General features: G+C 37.2%; 1 protein-coding gene across 4 annotated transcripts in view; it reads left to right on the forward strand.

The window, feature by feature from the left end:
• sh3bp2 (SH3-domain binding protein 2) overlaps positions 1 to 19,523 on the forward strand; it is a 94,996-nt gene that overhangs the window by 47,574 nt on the left and 27,899 nt on the right. For 3 of the 4 annotated variants that reach the window (XM_067575250.1, XM_067575252.1, XM_067575251.1), the window contains one exon: positions 7,101 to 7,219. The gene's annotated coding sequence lies outside the window, so the exon portion shown is untranslated. Of the gene's footprint in view, positions 1 to 7,100; positions 7,220 to 17,411; positions 17,433 to 19,523 lie in introns of those variants that run through there. The other variant, XM_067575253.1, reaches the window with a different exon arrangement.

Below are 19,523 nucleotides of genomic sequence, written 5' to 3' on the forward strand. Positions count from 1 at the left end.
AGACTCTGTGAACACACACGCTGAGGTTATTGTATGGGTTCCCATTTCTAAATATGCTTTTCAGTGAATACAGAAAGAAGGGACAACCAATAGGAATGGGGGATGAGAGCAGTGCTGCCTCAAGCTCTGGCTCTGCGAAAGGTTACTGTAAATTGCAGGTTAGCATACTCTATATATATATATATCATAACCATAACATTGGCAAATCAAATGGTCGGTCATTGGTTGGTCTGTCACTCCAACACTTTGATCAAGAGTGAAGGCATGAAATTTGGTACAAACAACATTGGTGTGCAAACTACACATAGAGAGCATGAGTGAAACCAGAACGTCTGGCTTCTGTTCCAGAAGTAAGAAAACCTCATTCAGAATCCCCCATTTTTTTTTGAAAAATGATCCAATATTGTTGCTAATTCAATATATTTTTAGCGGCAGTTAACAAACACCATTTCCCATAAGCCCTAGACTTTCTCAGGCTAAAACATCAAAGCTAGTCACAGCAGTCCATGAGCGAGTTGAGGCGTTGTGGCTAGCTCAGACATGTCTGTAATAACAGCAGAGAGGAGCAAATGCTGTATAAGTTATTAGACGCTAGAGATTACAACCAGAAAGTTGGAAAAATTATTGCAGTAGAAAGCTTTGGTGAGTTTTATGGATACTACCCATACTGCTGTGCTTGTATTTTTTTCATGAGAAGTGAATGGTGGTCTCCTGCAGCTAAATCCACTCTTTGCCATCTATCTCTCTAGCCATTCACCCAACTCATCACCTCCAAATATGGACATTTGTCACCTTACATAGACGGCATCTGAACTGCCTCACTTCTCCGGCTAATATTTGTGTGTCTATCACAACAAATGATCCAAATTGACTTTCCATTGGTATACATTTTAACACATTATGTGCCACAACCACTTAATGCAGTGTTAAGAGGTTGTGTTCATTTCATGTAGTTCACATAAGAACTTCAGTAGGCTAGATCAAGAGGTAATGATATATAGCACAACCACTTTCTCTCACTCTTCTGAGAGCTAAAATGTGATTGCTGTTTAGTCTTTGGAGCCATTTCTAAGAAAAACTATGGTAACCATAGTCCTCGGGGTGAAGAGCATTGTCATCCAGTATTTGATTGCATTATATTGAAAAGTGTTCCTAGTATTTTGTCCATGCCATTAACATACATGAGGGGGGCAAAATATTAGGGACACTTTACGATATAATGCACTCCAGTATACCATGACCACCCACTACTACCTCAGTACTAAACATAAAGCAGAATTATCACCTTTCTGACAATGTCAACAAAAACTGAAAATGTATAAGCTTCATAAAAGTAGAATTTATGGCAGAGCTGTTGTATTGGATTGCATTAGATTGCACAGGTGTTTCTAATAAAGTGGCCGATGAGTGTAGCTTAAATGCAAGGGCAGGTAATGCAGGCATGTTAACAAGTTATATTAAATGTTACATGTTACTGTGCTAGCTGGCAGTAAGATGCTACACATTACATGCTAGACATTAGCATGTTAACATATTGTATGTAAGTAAAATGTTAGCATACTAACAAGCTAAACAGTGCGCGTTGCCTTTACTCCGGCACCACCCGCAGACCCAGCTTTCATTGTTTGCCCCACTAGTAAAAAGGATGTAAGAATAAAGTTGTATCTTTAATTTTTATATATTTACACCTTTAACGTTTGTTTATTTTGTGGTGTGTGATAAACATTAGCATCTTGTTCTTTGGGGAAGGGGACTACGTGTTTGATGGGAGTGAGAATGTACATAAAATTGCATTACATTACAAAATAATAATAATAATAAGTTTATTTAGTATAGCACCTACATAACACCCAAAACAAGTGTTTATGGGCATGAACTAACATGCATCTCAACTGGTTTGAACTCTAGAGGGGAACACAGTCCATCATACTGAGCTAAAGTTAGATTTGTTTTCCTCTCATACTTCCAAAATCTCTGACCTGGCAGCGGGACAAATCACCAAACTGGGCATGTGTGAGTATAACCAAACCAAATACAGAAAATTTGGATCAGAGAGAATCAACAGTGTAGTGAGGGGGAAGAAAGAGGGAAGGAGGGGTAATGAGAAAGAGAGAACAAATGAAAGAAAGAAAAACATTGAGAGAAAGAACAGACAGAGTCTATTTTCAACATGTTTTCCATGTTTCAGCCTGTTGCTGCACAGATGATGAGATGTTTTCCATTAACTGGAACAAAGCTCCATGTTCCTCACCTTTTGTTTATAAGCGTTGGCAGTTCAGATCCTCTACATCGTCAGCAGAGGTTTGGCTCTGATATTTACTTCTGACAAGTACTTTAAAAAAAACTCCAGTATATAAACATTTATATCTATATATATTATAGATATCATAAACCAAACATCACTCTCTCACCTCCACCTAGTTCAGACTGCAACAGCTAGGCCTCTTACTGGTTTTAATAGACGACATCACATAACCCCAATCTTGGCATCTCTACAATAGCTTCCTGTTCAATTTAGAATTGATTTTAAGTTTTTACTGATCACTTTTAAAGCACGTGTCTCTCAATCAATCATCAAAAAAATAACAAAATATGAAGTTTGATGACGTTGTGAAGTAGCATGGGATCATGGGAGTTATTGTCTTCATTGTTAAACAACCAGCTTCTCCCGGTTAGGATTCCTTCAGTGTTCATAGTTCAGGATGTTTTTACTGGGAGGTGAATTATTCGCAGAGGTCTCCTCCTCTCCAAAACAAACAGACTCAGTGATTAAAACTGGTAAAACACTGAATAAAGCAGTTTCATGTTAAAAATCAGTGTTTCTCTCACACTGTTTGGCAGACACAGGATGTGCAGAGGGGCTGCGAGCCGAGCTGCTGCTAATGTTTGCTCAACTTGTTTCTCTGACAATTTAAGATCCAGATGTTCAGCAGGTTTTTACCATAGCCGAATTATCCACGGAGGTCTCCTCCTCTCCAAAGCAAACAGACCCAGTGATTAAAACCAGTGGACATAGTGAATATAGCAGTTTCACGTTAAAAATCATTTTTGTCTGATGTTGTTTGGTGGACACAGGATGTCTGGTAGGGGGCTCTGTGTGAGCCAATCTGCTGCTAACGTTTGCTCAACTTGTTTCTCTGAACTTAAGATCCAGACGTCTGATGACTAAAATCCTTCAGCCAGTTAAAAGATATGTAATGACCAAGATCTAAAAAGTTAATCGTAAAGCGTGGCTTAAAACTGAATAAAAGTCAATTCATGACAGTTTCTGGCAGGCTACCACAATGCTACTATCTTGCATGCGTATATTCTCTGGTAGACGCCATTGTGGTGGACAACCACAACACCAATGCATGCACACAAGATGATGATCATCTTGTGCACATATACTCTTTGGTAGAGGTGGTATGACGCCACTGACAGGCAACCAAATGAAACGGACCGTTACCTTGATTAAAATTAGGGATTTCTCTCAGTTTGAAAATTGTTGGAAACATTTGGGATAATGTAAATACACAACTCAACAAAATATATAACATATAACATTTTTAGACAATTTAATGTGGAATAGTTACATATTATAGCTTTAAATCTAAAGGTGACTGTCCTTTTGCCATCAGGGCCTCTCAGCTTTGGAACAACCTGCCTGAGGAGAGAATCAGTTCTTTTAAATCATTTCTTAACTTTACCTTCATTTTGACTGACTTTTGTTTGATCTTACTGTTTGGCTTTCTGTTGTTATATTGCCTTATGAGTATCCTGCTTTTGCTTTGTTTGTCAAAGCATAATTAAACTTATTTTTATTATTATTATTATTGCTTAATGTTATAGCATGTTATTTTTCCAAAATCACACAGAATTACATTACTTTTGACGTCACCACTATGTAAATGCACTAAAATTGGTAACTGAAATGACATTGGCAGGCAAGTCTATTTTAAACACCAATTGTCATTTTATGGACGTAGTTGTGTGGAGTGTCGGACACGTAGGAGTGTCTTTTTAAGTAACAAAAAAAAACAGAGGAAAACAGAGTAATGTCAGAACATTTATGAATCAGTACTGTTCTCTCACAAATACTGCAAATGCAGCCATTAGAGAGAACATTTGAATGTTTTCATCTCTGTTGGTCAGGAACACATCACAGCAGCCTTTGAAAAGCTATCTGTCCAGCACTAAATGTTGATGAGTTGAATGCAGGGTGGGTGAAGACAGCCAAAAACATGGGGGAAATGGGTCATACATTCTAAGTCCCAACACCAAAACAATTTAATTTATTCATAATTTGGACTACAATTGCCTTAAAACCTCTGAGATCCAGGCTGCATTACTAACTTTTATACTAATGATATACTGTATAATGTATCAACAGTTCAAAAATGTGTCTTTGATTACGCTTTAGCAAATTATATTTTAAAGATTGGGAAGACCCTCCCTTCAGAAGCCTAAAAAACAGTCAAATATCACTACCTGCAGGAAATAAATGTGTCTAAGTCCAAAAAACACATCAAACATACAATATTGACAACGTACATTAAGACCCAGAAAACCAAAGGAAAATGTTTAAAAAGACACAAAATATACACCTGGGAGGAAAAATGAAGAAATTAATGATTATTAAAGCCCCCCCCCCCTACATTCATCTGCTAGAGAGGGAATGTTTTCAGTGTTCACCTAAAATCTGGGTTTAAGGCGTGTGCCTACGATCAGGATTTGTGACATCACAACTAGTTTGGAGCCAATCATGGGCCAGTATTCAATTTGCACAAGTGTGATGTGAAAACTAGAAACCTCCAGTGCACATAAACTAGAATGGACTTTTCAGTGAAGCAGAAAACATATTTTGTCCAACAGTTAAACTTCTGAAATGAACAATATTTTTATATTCATAGATTCTGGAATTAGGGAGAAGTTGTAAATCTCATTTTAACAAGATAACAAGATAATTGAACTTTCTTTGTGGAAAAAACATACCAGACACAAATTATTATTCAAAGTAAAGTATTTTACATACATCTTGAAACATGTCTGGAAGGGGTCTTTAATCATAATTATTTTATATTTATGATTACATACAACAGGACGTGGGACCCAGGTGAAGGTAGTTGAACACTGTGTCTACTGGACATGTTTTTGCACGTGTTTCATCCAGGGCAACAGTCTAAATTCATTTTACGTAATTTACATCAAACTTCATGCTGTTATGTGTCCATGTGCTGTGGCAGCAGTGTGTGTGTACTTCCATTTACTAACTGATTACTCTCTAAGACTGGTGTGTTAAAGTCCAGTATGAGTGTGAGGATCCAGATGCCTGCAGGGGTTGACATGAGAGTATTATAGTGAGAGAGAGAGAGAGAGACAGACAGAAACAGGCAGCTAAATATACTCTCTTAAATGTCAGGTCTGAGTCTGGACCTGTCAACAGTCAGAAGAGGGTTTGGGTGGATGCCACATAAATCTGCCAGCTACAACCACTGTGCATGTGTGTGGTATCCTGGTTTTAGGATAAGATGAAACTTTGCAGCATTAGTGCAGGTTGAGGTGAAGTTTATGTGTTTATGAAAGGGTTTTATCCACTTGTTCCCTTGCCACATTTTCACATTTGTCAGGAAATTGAAACCAGAAGACACCCAACAACCAAACACGGATAACACAAAACAGATCATGTGATTTGGGTGTTTTTATTATAATGTGATTATGTGATTTAGGTGTGACCATCTGGGAGTTTTGGATTCCATATTGAAACATGGTGCATATAACTTTTTCCCTTAAGCTCTATAATTTAAGATCTGAACTTTTTTTTTCCAAATAAGGTCTTACATTCCCTATTGGATTCTATGCTATTTGGTGTTTAATCTTTTCAGTGTTTGGATTTTCTTGCAGATTAGAACTTGTGCACACATGTTAAGAAGATCTACATTTATTAGTCATTCTTTCTCTACTTTCCATCACATTAATCTGTTGATTGACAATTATGCAGTTTTTATTATTATGTGGGGCAGAGTGAAAGCTTTTCAGGGATTAGTCCTCCTGAACCCTAGACAGAGACGTATTAGTTGGTCACGCTGTAACTGTGTTTATAGAATAAACTCGGCATGTTAAAGTTTCATTAGAGGAAACACTGTTTTTTGTTGGCGGATTTTATTGGGTTTTTCCATTTTATTTGATGCTGCGCTGGCTCCACGAAGCTACTATTTTAATCGCTGATGGCTTTCTAGCTGGGCTTTGTTCCACTTACTGACAGAGTTTTTGCAAAGCTTGTAAAAATCTTTTTCAAAGAGCTCAAGAAGAAGAAGAAGGAGAGAGGGAGGGAAAAATGAGGCAAGAAGACATGAAAAGGATCCACATCATCAGTTAAAACTCCTTTGACACACTGTAGATGCTGTTCAGCTACAGTGTGTTTGCATGCATTAAAAACTGCTCCTTGATTTTTTAAGATAAGAGGGGTGCAATTTGATAGTATTTGAGTTCTACTTATAACATTTGAAAAGTATATTTGCACTTTTTATCTTTTTTGGTTTATGTTGATCATCACACATTACATGTTGTTATCCCTTTATGACTTGTCTGAGTGAGTCAAGTCTCACATTATATTTTTAAAAAACCTTGACAGAGTTGTCTGTAAGAAGGCATGTTAAAGGAGTGGATTTATAGATTATGTGCAGTACCTGCAGTTAACCACTAGATGGGGCCATTTTTTTATTTCTGGATTTAAATTTTCATTTGGTGTTCATTTCTCCTCATGGGAAATCCTCATTGTTTTTGGCTTGTATGCTCTTTGCCAGCAGAGGGCAGCATCCTCCTCTTCAGTTCTAGGTTGCAGTAATAACATGCAGTTATAGGCTGAATAAATAATAATGTCAGAATCTATTGTCTTAAAAATATGAAATATGATATGATAAAGTAAATAACCCAATTTATTTTGTCATGTTGTCATTGTGAACATATGTCTCACAAAAAAAACCACAATATTTCTTCACATTATGAAGTTTAAAGAAGTATGAAGGGACTTTTTGACTTATTGGAAAGTTTTTTTTTCTTAGGTGAATTTTCCACCATCAGTCTGATCTTTTTCCTCTCTGCTTGTTTGTGTTAATCAGTGCTGAAGATCATGGGGAAACACCTTTAAGAAGAACACCGAACCGAACAAGAACATGGAAATGTGGGATCAAATTCCAGCCAGGACAAAGGAAATCTGACAAACAATAAACAACAACAGGTAGGTCATAACAATTCAAACTACAAAACCACAAATCTCTCATTATTTCTCTTTAATCAAGCTTTATTCATGCTTTGATACTTAACAAACATGATGATTGATATAAATGTTGTACATGAACATGTTTGCAAATTCATTTTTACCTTCTTAACGTTAATCTGGTGAAATACCAATAATGAAATTAAGATATGATGGACTCACCTGTAAGAAAGATTGATGACTTTATAGTCTAATATTTGCAGTTTTTAATTTAAGACATAATACGTGTTTTAAAGGACCTGCAGACATCATTTCCAATGCCTTAACTACTCACTGAGAGGAGTTTACTATCAGCTGTGTAACATCTCCTGAAGAATAAAATAATAATCTATGAACTTTTCAAATCTCTGGGGTTCACATCTAACTTGTGTTATGTCTAGACTACTCAAATACTTGATTAAAGTTTGAGGAAGGTGTTAATTCTGGATAACCCATCCTGTCTGGTGTTTCAAGCCAGCATTGACCTCTAACCACTGTCTTTTCCTGGCCTTAACCAAGTACTTTGAGTTGTCTAAACCAGTGGTTCCCAATCTACTACAGAAAAGATATTTATTTGTCACAACTTTCTCTGATTTTTGATTCTTTTTTGGCCTCTAAAATTATTGAAATGAAATAGTCTGAGAAGGGAAACTTACTCTCCTATTGAACTGCTTGCAATTTATAGTCATGCATGCTGTGATTGGGGTGGGGGGCTAGTTGCGTATACAGTATACTGTATTTTGCTTTGTACTGAGAGATCAAAAGCAAATAAGGTTGTGAACCTCTGGCAGAAACAAGTTCATAACAATGTATCATGCTTTAGCTGGCAGAGGTTTACACTGGTATACTGTAGGACAACAAATGACAAACATTAACAGTTGCCAGTTATTTTCGTTTTCAATTAATTGTTTTGTCTATAAAATGTCAGAAAACATTGAAAAATGCCTGTGTTGTGTGACCAACAGGACAAAATCCAAAGATATTCAGTTTACTATCATGTGTGACACAGAAAAGTTTCAAATCCTCACATTTGAGAAACTGGAACCAACAAATGTTTTGCATTTTTGCTTTAAAAAAAAAAAAATTATTCAAGTATCAAAATAGTTATCAATTAATTTTCTGTTGAATTGACTAATCAATTAATCGATTAATCGTTGCAGCTCTCTAATGAACATTCAGAAATTTTCAATAGACACTTTTTTTTGTTATGTTGAAAGACACATACTCCCAGCAGCATTTCATATATGTATAGCATATATTGCTATATTTAAGTCAGTTGTAAATGAGGAACTGATGCCTCAAAAATATTTTTACTTTTAATAGAAGGTAGAGTCTAAGCTAAACTTTTCACAGGGTAACAAGGGGATTTTTTCTGAAAAGTTTTTTTTAATGCTTTGAGCTCCAAACAAATGAATTCACCTCCATTATAAGCAGATGACAGCAGAATTCTTAGAATTCTTATATTCTATCTGTATGACTGGATATCACGAGGCAAGTTGAGAAGATCTGGGAACTATGGGTGAACTGACCCTTTAATGCCATGTGCAGTAAAAGTTGCAAGACAAAGACAAAAAGAAAGAAGGGATGCACTGAGAAAAAGGGGAGGAAAAAACTTTCAGAAAAATGAAAGTTATTGAGGCAGAAGAACGGGCAGAAAAAAAATGTCAGAAAGAGAAAGAGAGCTGAAAGAGGAGAGAATCAACTAGACAACAGAAAGGAAGAGATGAGTCAGACGCAGAGCGACAACAACTCTGAGTGAGAGTCGGTTCTATTCGCTGGTTTGGTTCAACATGTTTCCTGTCAGTGATAATAATAGCGCTTTGTGTTCCTCTCTGTGAGAAGCGTGGGAGGAGGAGCAGTGATGTGACACGTGGGATGGCCATTGTTACTGTCACTACAGGGGAAACAGCAACATCCCTTTTAATCCACATATGTATTTACACACATTTTATTTTACCCATTTGTTTTATGCTTTTATGATTATTTTATGGGTTGGATATTATGTCTGTTATACTGTGCTTAATGTGTTGTGTGCTTTCTGAGTGAGTGGTTTTACTATTTTTGTCTTGTTCTGTTTCAGTTTCTTTTTCTCAAGAAGATAAATTCCAATGAATCATGTTGATATGGCAATAAAGTATTGAATCTTGAATCACACAAACACTGTCTCTCTGCACTGACACGCAAATAGACACATTTATTTTTAAGCAACTTCTTTGGAATTCCAGATGGCTCAATTTTTTCCAAAACATAGTTCATTTACAGTAGAAATATATAAATACTGGTAGAAAAAAATGACAAAAAATGAACTGAACCCACATGTTTTGCATCATTTATAGTCACATCAAAACTACAAATGTTGTGTGGGTCCAGAGTAGACTGTTTTAGGAAGACCATGTTTAGACCATCTGACAGTGTGGTCACTGCAGAAAGAAGAGGAGCTTTGCATTCATTGGCCGAAAACGCCGCTGTGGGTTAAACTTGTAACATTTTTGTAGTGATGACTGGCTAGCAAGTCAAAAGTGGAAGATCATTGGTTATGCCACAAGGCACAAAGAGTCACAAGATGAACTATTCAATATAAAAAGACAAAATCAAACAACATGGAGAGGAAGGTGAGCACTGTTACCAACACAGAAAGCTATGAAGATAACCAAAAGAATCCGTCAAGTGTCATTACAGGCAAAGAACAGTGATATGTTCATAGCTAACCTGTTTGGTGTGGTTCAAACGTACCTTGGTGGGTTGTGTTTGGTTCAATTCATTTAGGATGGTGTGAAAGCTGTCAATCACACACCAAACTAAACAACCATATAAGATTGATTTTTTTTTAAATATTCATCCCCACCAAGACATGTTGTGTGAACAACACAACTTCCTGTTGAGTAAGGTCATGTTCCAGATTTTCTAAAGGTCTGATGTTGTGCTCACTGACAGCTGTTTACCTTGGTTGGAGAAACAATCGGCCAATCAGAGCTTTGTAGGCGGGATTAAGGATGAGGACATTGTTTCCCTACATTGATAACTGGCTACCTAGCAACAGAACAATGGCCCCAAATCTGGATGGATGAGATCAACACAGCTGAACAAGTTGTTGTGAGTTTCACGCAAATCAAACATATTACTTTGAATATCTTTAAAAACATTAACTGCTTCTAGCCGCTTCTGTGTCAAATAAGAGGAGCAGGAATACATCACTTACTACTGATTGGTTAGTGCAAAACAGAAAAACCCCAAACTCAGAGTCACAATCAATATTTTAATATTTGATTGATACTGAAAAATTAGACTGTCTGGAATTCAGTTTCATGCTGTTATTATCTCAACATAAGTTAATCATTACTTTTCTTTTATATTTTTACATGTATGTGTACAATACGTGCATGCATGAACAGAGGAGACATATCCTATAACAACAAACAGATGGACGGATCAATGAAGGCTTCGGAAGTCAGAATGACTTACATTTGTACTCTAAACACAGGAAGTTCTGTGTTTATTTTGGTGCAACATCTTTTTTCTGCATGGAAACACAGACACACAGCTACACACACAAATACATACATCAGCCTTTCTCCCCCCACCCACAGTAATGACCTTCAGACGACTAAGTTGGCACTAAATATACCTTAAACATTTAGAAACCACATATGAAACTCATCCAGACCTCATTACTTACAATCATGTCAAAGTGTTTTAAATCTTTTGGTAACTGAAGGTGATTTTAAAAAGATGTTGCCAAATTTCCCTTAATTTGAACTTTGGTTTTTTTATGTTTGCTCAGTCGGAGGGGAAATTATGCTTATTAAGATACCTTTGATTTTCCATTCAATGTTGTACTTGCTCTTTCTTCAATTTAATCCATTTGAAAGATTTTACCTGAATTTACAGTTGGAGCTTCTTGCTAACTAAATAACCAGCATCAAGAGAGTGTACAGGATGTTATGGAGTGTTGTAAGATTGGAGATGCTTTGAATCAAACAAAGAGAGTCCCAGGATGGTCAATGGTCCAGCAAAGAGACACCTGAGAGAAAAGAGAGGACAAGTAGGAGAAAATAGGGAAGGAGAGAGGGATAAAAGAGAAGGAGAAGAAAGAGGAAGGGGGCACACTCAGACGCTCATGTGCTTGTGAACAACAAACAGAATTACAGTAGCGCCCCCTATGGGTAGAATTGTATCAAATGTTACACACTTTTGGAGTGTGGGTTTATGTACAATTTCCCAAATTTGGTTGCAATCAAATTTAGCATTGAAGCGTTATGGCCCATTAAGTGCATCAGGCCACGCCTTCAAAAATTTGGTAACCAATTACAGACAAACTTATAAGTTTTATTCATGACGTATTAGCCAAAATGTAAGACACAATGTAATAACGGACCACATGGTGGCGCTGTACCATGTTTTAATATGTCAAGCATTTCCACATAAGACACCCGTCCATGAAGGATGAATACTTCAGCACTTCTAGTTTTTGAGATATCAACGTTCAAACATTCCTCCCATAGACTTTCCATTATAATTTTTAATATTTTAAACAAAATGGAATTTGCTAGAAAGAGGAAAATTAATAGCATAGATATCCCTAAAGAGCGGAACATTTTGATGTTTGAATGGTTTCTGTAACTGAAATTATGCAGTTAGCAATCAAAAAATGTATGGAAATATAATAAATAAAGCTTTAAAGAACAAAAGTGTGAATGCATTCACACTAATAATCAATGATTTTGTCAGCAGGACAGACAAGGTTTTAATTAGTAAAGCTTAGTAAATTAATTGAGATGAAGACCAACCCATCAGGAGGATAATGGTAACAGGTACAAGGCCATGAAGTAATCAATTAAAACCAAGTAATTGAAGGTTAAGGCAAATAGAGTTTTAAATTTAGATTTAAAGGACTCAACAGAGACAGACTGTCTGATGTCAGCAGGGAGATTATTCCAGAGAAAGGAGGCCCAATAGGAAAAAGCCCTGCTGACTTCTTTTTAACTCTAGGGACACACAGGAGCTCTGCATTCTGAGAGCGGAGAATTTGGAATGGAATATAAGGTTTAAAGAGATCAGACCGGTATGATGGGGCATGCCCATGTAGGACAAGTACATACTGTACAAGTCAGCAGAGGCATCTTAAAGTCTGATCTTAGGGATTTCCCTGGACAGAGGTGTTGCGTGGTGCGTGTGCGGTGCAGTGTACACAGTTTGTGCATGCACCTTTAGAGTGTCATACACATAAGTGAAAAAAATCATGATTTTACAGATGAAAGTGTCCATAGGGATTTAAATTTTATACCAAGATGGAACAAAAAGATAAAAAATAAAGATGACTGATGACAGTGTTTATTTTGTAGGCCTGGGATGCTAATCTCCCGATTTGATACTATCACGATACTTGGGTGCCAGTTCCATTAAGAATTGATTCTCAATTCAAAACAGATTCTTGAAATGATTCTTGAAGAAAAGTGGGCACTATTTTATAAGTCTCTTGCTCCAGTATACTGTGTGCCAAACTATTCACTGGTATCAGTCCACTGAAATACATTGTGAAACAGAACTGACAGATAAGATACATGGTCCGCAGCCTTTTCATTTTAAAAAGTTAACTGCATTAATTAATTAATTAATTAACGTAAAAGCATCTTGCAGTCTCCTGCCTGTATGAGATAACAGAACAGCCTCTCTGCTGCGCCATCAGCTCCAGGAAAAAACATCACTGTCCCACATGCTGAGGTGGCAGGGTTTTTGAGGTGAAACAGATTGAGCACAGAGTTATTTTCTTCACCTCAGAGTTGGTTTAAGATGTTTAATGCTGCAGTGTGTGTTGGTCAGCTGGTCTCATTTGTTACTGCTGATCGCTGCTCTGCTCCGTTAATGTTATTCTCTGAGTGACAGCGTAGAAAGTTCACAATATACTTCACATTCATCTCACAAAGGTAAATATTGAGTCATTAAATCAAAACATGTTTGCAACCATTGCCGTTTTTGAAGATGAATTACAAGATAACTCTAGCATGTGCATGCTGTAGACTGTCCGGGTGCTGCACTGGCCTCGCTGTTGAGTTTTGACTTTTTTGTTCGGTCCACATCACATGCTGGAATTTTCAACAAATGCGGCAGCCAGTAATATAACATTCAAGTGACAAAGCCCTTCAGTGGCTGTGGTAATTATGACGGGAGCAAAGGAAGAAATTAAGTGACATTATTATAGAGCCCATGTAGAGAGGAAGTTGGGGTGGTTGGATGGGTCAACAAAATGTGATCTTTCCCTGAACCTAATCAAGTGGTTTTTTGTGCCCAAACCTAACCAAACTTTAACCATAGCGTTGTCACATCATGAAACATTACAAATCACAGTGAGACACAGACAAACTATGTCGCTCTGCTGATAGGGGCATCAGATCAAAAAACTGTAGTACATATGGACCAATGATGTAGTTTAGCATTTTATTTGGAGGACTCATAAGTTTTTTGGGAAAGTTTTCAAAAGAAAACCTGTCCCAACATCCTCAAGCAACCCAGACAGGAGGTCAAAAATATACAGGAATTGCTTGTATAGCATGACACTCTCCTCTATGGTGCAAAAAATAAAAAAAAATAAAAACATTAGCTTTAGTTTTCCTGTTTAATCTTATGGCATTCATGATTTCACTCTGACCTGTTTAGTGAATAAAAGAACTTTCCATACTAAAATTAATGATAGGTAACAAAAATCGTCTGAAATCATATACATACGGAGGCAGTCTCTAAACAAGAAGATATGTTCAGTGAAATGTCAGTCTCATAAAATCCCATCATTTGGTGAACAATGAGAGACCTGAGCAGTTTCTATAACCGCCTAGACTCCTACCTACAGTACCTCCAAACACCACCTAGCTCCCCACATATGTACCACATTTGCACATTCACCCACAATTTTTTTACATCTACATCCTGCGTCCCTTCTTCTGAGGAAAACAGAAATATGCAAATCAGTCATAACTTGGTAAGTCCCACACAGAAATTGTAAAAGATTGTTTCACTAAATCAAGCAACTATATATTTGCATTTTGTTTTGCCACGTTAGAAACTGTCATCACAGCAGCAGCGATACCCCTTAACCCCCTAAACAGGAAGGAAGAGGTGCACACTGACTTTATTCCCATGACAGTCTATTTGAACACTCAAGGTGGGAAACTTAACGGAGTACTGCTTGTAGAGGTGTTAGTTAACAGAATATCTAGCTACATCCACATCTCTCATTTAAAATCTCTGCATGGTTGAGCTACTACCATATTTTTATTGTGCATTCTTTTCATATACTTCAAATTCAATCAATGTGTATAAATATACAGTATATATTTAGAAACAGTTTTTTTAACACTTGGAAGATACATAAAGACTAAATTCAGTGGTTTTCCATAAGACAGGAACAAAATGGTAAATGGTAATGCATTACTTTGACTTAATAGTGTTAAAATGATTGTAGTAGTGGTGGTTAGTGGCAGTCCACCTAACACATTCTTTCACCTTAAGTTTTGATTTTAGATTGGATGTTGCTTTAGCTCCTTGTTCACTGGATTTGACAATCCAAATGTGCTGATTGGATGTTAAATACAATGTTGTGTTGACTTTGACATCCCCCAACTTTTGAGCACCAACCAGGTAAATTGAAAGTAGAAATAAAATTTGATTTATTTCCTATATATAATTTATTGTTATACCTTTGGAGAGTTGTGTACTGTCGTGCACTGACAAGACAAGTCTTATCTATTAGGAAAATACATCTTCTTAATTACAGTTAATTGCAACTCGTTATAGCACTAGCAGTCTGTGAACATATTTTATAGGACAACAGATTGCTTCTGTTCCGTTGATTCATTCACAATAATTATTTTAACTTGAGTTTTGTAATTAAACTAAATAATTCATAAGTAATTTTTCACACTTACAATGCCAAAATGTTTTGTGTAATGTAATTGTTTTGCTCAAGACACTTTGCTAGCTGTATGAGCAAAAACATGGTGAGCTCTGCATTAGCGTATATTAAAGAGGACATATTATGCTTTTTGTGATTTTCTGTTATTTATACACTGTTATGATGTTGGATATCTATGCTAAATATAGTCAAAGCCCAGGCTTCAACCTGCTCAACAAAAAAAAAGTTTGGCCATAAACCATTCTGTAGCCTTTGTTGCTAAGGTTGTTGCTATGTTTTTTCCCATACTGTAAAAAATATGGACGTAGTCACCGTGACATTACCCATTGGTTTGTGAACTGCCATTTTGAAGCCTCGAGTTTAGCAATTTGACCATCGCCATCTTGGATTTGACCCTCACCATGTTTGATTTTTGGAGCCAGAAATGACCATATTTGAACAAGAAGGTGGAGCTGACCGTGGCGCTAGCTGCTGGCTTGGTTAGCACGGTGTATTTACAATTTATAGTTAACAGTGACGCTAATGCTAATTTCCACTAGCGCAAAACAGGCCTAAAACCATTAAAACAAAATGTACTCACTGAGAAAACTGAACATCCAACTCCTTAGACCAACCAAACGCTGGACGAGACTTTTTTAGGTGACTAAAATGTTACAATTAACTTTCATAAACTGAAAACACACTGTAAAATAGTAGCAGCTATGCCTATACTCTGTGAATCTGTTACGCTATGGTTATGTTACGTAATCAACGTTGTCGCTGTGGTACCAACTTGTCAATCACAAAATAGCCATGCCCTAAAGCGTACCCTGCTTTATCATCTATTTCACTCTAAATGGGGCCATAATTTACAAAATGAACATGATGCTGTATTGAAAAAGACTTGATACTAGCGATTGAGACCATAAATTCGTTACGAAAGGGGATCATAAGTCAAGTGAGAAGTAGGGTCATTTTCTTATAAACTTCCATACAGTCGGACTTCTTTTTGCAGCCAGTGGAATTGCCAGCTGCTGGCCATTAGAAAGAATGCAGGTTTAAGGTACTTCCGCAGTGGTTTCACTTTTCAAACTGGGAGCTATCCGCTTGGTTTTTGAATGTGTTGTGTCGCATTTTCCACTCTCATACTGTATTTCAGATCAGATTTTGGCTCAAGACATGTACAGATGTATTTGAAAAGTTGACATTTCGAGTGAAGAACAAGTAAAAGTAGTGAGATCCTACTACTATAGTTTGTGTCAAAAGTCTTCCGAGGGGCAGCTTCCAAGAGCTGGTCAGTCAGAACAGAGTGAGCTCAGGAGGGGGCCTTAAAGAGGCAGGAGCTAAAATGGTCTATTTCAGACAGAGGCTGAACTGATTGGCTGCATAAAGGGTTAGTATGAGTTAAATAAGGAGTTCTTTGAACTGTAAATCATACAACGATATTCCAGTAAAAATATAGACCTGGAAATTTGCATAATATACACTTTAACATCAACAACTAGATAAATAATTGGGCTTTGCTATATTTGCAGTAAATAAATAGGACTCTCGTATGGAGATGTTAGCTTAAATTGACAACCCACCAAAAAAGTAAGTTGCCGAGGTCTGCGTTTTTGGAATTTCCCTCAGTAAGGACGAAAGTAAGCACTAGTGTGCACTCTATCTTGCTCTCCCATCAAGGCTCATGGCCACAGCAGTGAAAGTTCCGCACCGAAGACATGACTAAATAAAACTGAGAGTCTTGTGGGTTGCTGCTTCTGAGGCAGTAAGGTTCATACAGTACAGTGGCATAGACAGGCAGATATTACTGCAAATCTGCAGGAAATGTAATGACTGGTTGTATATCCATGTGCTGTGTCTACCCTGGTTTAATGGGTTGGTTCTGTTGTGTAGCTGGGATGCTATTTTTGAAATGGAAGAGCTAACATAAAAGAGGTCTGGAACCACAACATTTAACAGGGATCGCCAGTAGCGCTGAATCATCAGTATTCTCTTTCAAAGACAACAAGATAAGCCCAAATACAGCAGACAGGTAAACTGTCTCAATAAAATAACGGGATTATGAATGTGATTTGGAGCTGCAGTCTGCTCTTCCATTTTGCCATTCTTGTGGTCCTTTTATTGCTCAAACATTTCTAAAACAGCTGTGGTCTGCATGCTGTATGGGCGTGTACATAGTTTTCTCTCAAAGTCTCTTGCTTTTGGGTAAACCAAGCAGCTACAGAAGGGCAGGAGTTTTAACCCAGCAAGTGTCTTTTCTGACCTGAGGGAATTTCTATCATCTCATGTTTGCACATCCAGGCAAAGGTATTTAAGGGAATAGTTCAATATTTTGGGAAATATGCTTATTCACTTTTTTACAACCATTAGATGAGAAGATTGGTAGCACTCTCATGTCTGTATGCTAAATATAAAGTTACCACCAGCAGCTATCTAACTTAGCTCAGCATAAAGACTTGAAGCAGGGGGAAACAGCTAGCCTGGCTTTGTTCAAATGTTACAAAATCTACCAGGTTTATGGTGTCTGGTTTCACTTGTTAACAACCCTTTACAAATATGTAACACAATGAAAATAGCTAATTTAGGCTAAACTTCCATTTATCTGGTGTGAATACATAGCTAGCAATAATCATCTTTGGAGCATTTGTGAATGCTCCAAAGTTGGAATAAAAAGTTCAGCCATTCTTCTCATTAAAGTCCAATTGAAATCACATTTAGTCATCCTGTTTTGCAGTCAAAAAATACTGTGTCAATATGTTTGTTTAATTTATTGTTAATAGATTTTATTATTAAAAGGAAGACAAAAGGGCATTTGGGAAAATATCAGAAAAACTTTTTTTCATAACTTCCGGCAGGTGGAGCATATTGATGTCTATGTTTGATTTGATTGGCAGCTGGCAGGATGCTAGAGTTGTGGTGTTACACTGTACAGAAAGAGAGGCAAAGTAAACAACAAGGCGACATGTAGCTACAATGTGTAGCTACATGTCGCCTTGTTGTTTTTTCCTGCCCGCATTCCATGAAGACCTGCCCTACTCTGCCTCTGATTGACAAGTACTTGTTGTCTTCATTGGTTAGGTTGGTTAGGTTTAGTCATGAAGAATGAGATGGTAAGGGTTATGCTGCAATCCATTGTACACAGAACTAAAAAAACTACCTCCGACACAGAAAAGTGCAATGAAACGGTCATTCAAGCTGGAATTCCAAGTCGGAAACAAGGGCAATATCCATGTAGCCCAAATTTGCCAACAGAGACATACCTCACGTCACAGCATTATAGCAGCGCACACACAGGGTGGGTCTTTGCAAAATGCAGGTGGGAAAAAAATGATGCCTACATGTCATGGACAGACGGTGTGCTGTTAGCAGTGGTATTTAAAGAGTAATAGACGACCACACCAGCATCTACACAGACCAAAGTGACATTTTTTAGGTATGTTTACATGCTGTTTAATGTGCTGCTGCTGAGCAGCTAATTAACTATCTAGCCTGCTAACTGACATTAGCGGTGCACTTTTCGCCAGTGAATGTTTGTTTAGTGGCTCGTTGAACAAGCTATGGTGCAGGACAAGATTTGTGTTCTTGTTTGTAAGATATGTAAGAAGGAGACTTCAGCAGGAAAGTTAATGTGGCTTATGTGTTGTGTAGCAGGTTGCTTTCTGGCTGTTGGTCAGTGACTGCCTATATTAGGATGCTGACATTATGCCTTTATGCAAATATGGCTTAAAATGAAGCACAGTCATTTGCTGTAGGGGAAGTAGTTCTGTATCTATGTAGACAGAGAACTAATAATATTCTGACAGATCAATGGAAAGACTGGGGGTGCAATCATGAAACCTATGAAACATGAATTCTGTGTTTTTAAGCAGAACACAACACATGGTTTACAGAGCAGATATGTATGCTGTAGAAGGAAAAAAAAAACTTTCAGTTTTTGGAATTTCAGTTAAAGGAGTAGGTCACATTCATGTTCCCCAGAAGATGAACCCTTTTGATTTTAATGACCTCATGACCTTTCCTGTAGTGCCACCTTCAAAACAAACGTTGCATTTGTACCCCTGCTGTAAGGCTGTCTGTCTTTGTGCTGATGTTTTTTCTAGTCACCACATTTAGGTCTAGTTTGTTTATATAACAGCAGGCTTTAGGTTAATTAGTGTGTGGGTTTTTTTTATTTATGACATAATTGCAGCCCAGATGTGAGGAGAGGGAGTGGTCCATCTACACTATAAAGGGGAAGTTAGTCGTGCAGTTCGGGCTGCAGTCATACAGCCAGTGAAATTTGATACATGTACACAATGTTGTCACAGTTTAGTCATTTCTGTTTGGGATTCAAGCAACTTATGTACCAAAACCCTGCAAAGTAGTGTTAATATAACACCATAAAACTGTTCATATAGC

Source organism: Thunnus thynnus, chromosome 19, assembly GCF_963924715.1.
Source record: "Thunnus thynnus chromosome 19, fThuThy2.1, whole genome shotgun sequence".
Classification (NCBI taxonomy): Eukaryota; Metazoa; Chordata; class Actinopteri; order Scombriformes; family Scombridae; genus Thunnus; species Thunnus thynnus.